The sequence below is a fragment of the Schistocerca serialis genome, chromosome 1, assembly GCF_023864345.2.
Source record: "Schistocerca serialis cubense isolate TAMUIC-IGC-003099 chromosome 1, iqSchSeri2.2, whole genome shotgun sequence".
Taxonomy (NCBI): Eukaryota; Metazoa; Arthropoda; class Insecta; order Orthoptera; family Acrididae; genus Schistocerca; species Schistocerca serialis.
In genome coordinates, this window is record NC_064638.1 from 936112467 (window position 1) to 936113865 (window position 1399).

Consider the following 1399-nt stretch of genomic DNA (forward strand, 5'->3'; position numbering starts at 1 on the left):
TACTTCGGAAGTGAATTTACTGTACCTTAAACTTTCACAAAACCAATGAATTTTCCCCGTCGTTTCTTTCCGCTGCAGATATTAATAGCCTGTCATCTTAAACTGTATCTCTTGCATATCATCCTATGTTAATCAAAACATGCGCATCACGGAAGTCATCTGACGTATTTTTTATTGGAGAGTGTCACAAAGTGTCCTAGTGTTCCAAACGGAATGAAAAATTGACATTTTGTGTCTTACTTGTTCAAAAGAGTGAGATTACCTTGTGACAATTAACACTCTCATCTTTCAGTTACTACATAGAAGCACTGCTGGTGTAGTGGTATCATGCAAGATTCCCATTCTTGTGACCCGGGTTCGATTCCCGGGCAGTGCAGACTTTTTTTTCTGCTAATGTGACTTCCTGCACTGATTCTTACTTAACAATAGTAACTTGATACTACTCTGAACCTTGATAACTGCTGAAATCGGGATTCTTTATTATGTCTGGCTGATGAAATGCGCGTTCAGAGCGCAGGCGCCAGATATCGTTCGATAGCCGGCTAACGCCACGGAGCGCCGAATTGAAACAGGAGCGGCGCGCGTGATTGCGTTGTCTGAAATTTCATTCCGCTCCACTTTTTCAGATGCGCGGCTAAGGGCGATCACATGCACATAAGCGTTCTCAGAAATGTCACACTTCGCCATATGTTCATTTTGGACGTAGAGGCAATACAGGAGGGGCACGTGATGATGTGCTTCTGCGCTCATTTTGCTCACAGTAGCTCATTTTAAAGTTAATAACATACTTTGTCTGTGAGGAAAGCGTGTGACTCGTAGTGCTTATTCATCTGTTAAATCTGTTTAAAAGTACGTTGCATAGTTGATGAAGATGGGTACTGCACTGAGTTACTCGTTTCTGAAACTGTAGTTATAGTGCTAAACATAATGCCAGAAAATTAAGTAAATCAGTCTATATCCGCTACCAAACATAAGGCCATGAGATAAAACATATTCGTCAATAATCGAATCATAGTCGATACTTCTTATAGTCTATGTGAATATATCAGTTTACCTCGCCACCACAGTTAATAAACTTACGCACGTTTGTACGGATTGTAGCTTCTTTACATACACATCTACATGTATACGTCGCAGACCACTGAGGAGTACGTGGCAGAGGACACATCCCATCAGTAACATCGATTTTCTTTCCTATTCCATTGGTTGTTTGAGGGAGAAAAATATAACTGCCTATATGCCTCCGTACATTCCCTAATATCTTTTACCTCAATCTCACTTCCCTCACGTAAGACCTACGATGGATGGAGCATAATGGTCGCACTGACTTCTTCAAATACAGCTTCTCTACATATGCCCAACAGGGTTTAACGAGAACTATATCAGATTTTTTTTCCAA

General features: G+C 40.8%; 1 non-coding gene across 1 annotated transcript; it reads left to right on the forward strand.

The window, feature by feature from the left end:
* Nucleotides 1-305: 305 nt before the first annotated feature.
* On the forward strand, nucleotides 306-376 carry Trnag-ccc (transfer RNA glycine (anticodon CCC)). Its single transcript has one exon. It is a non-coding gene; the product is annotated as a tRNA-Gly (tRNA).
* The last annotated feature ends 1023 nt before the right edge of the window (nucleotides 377-1399 follow it).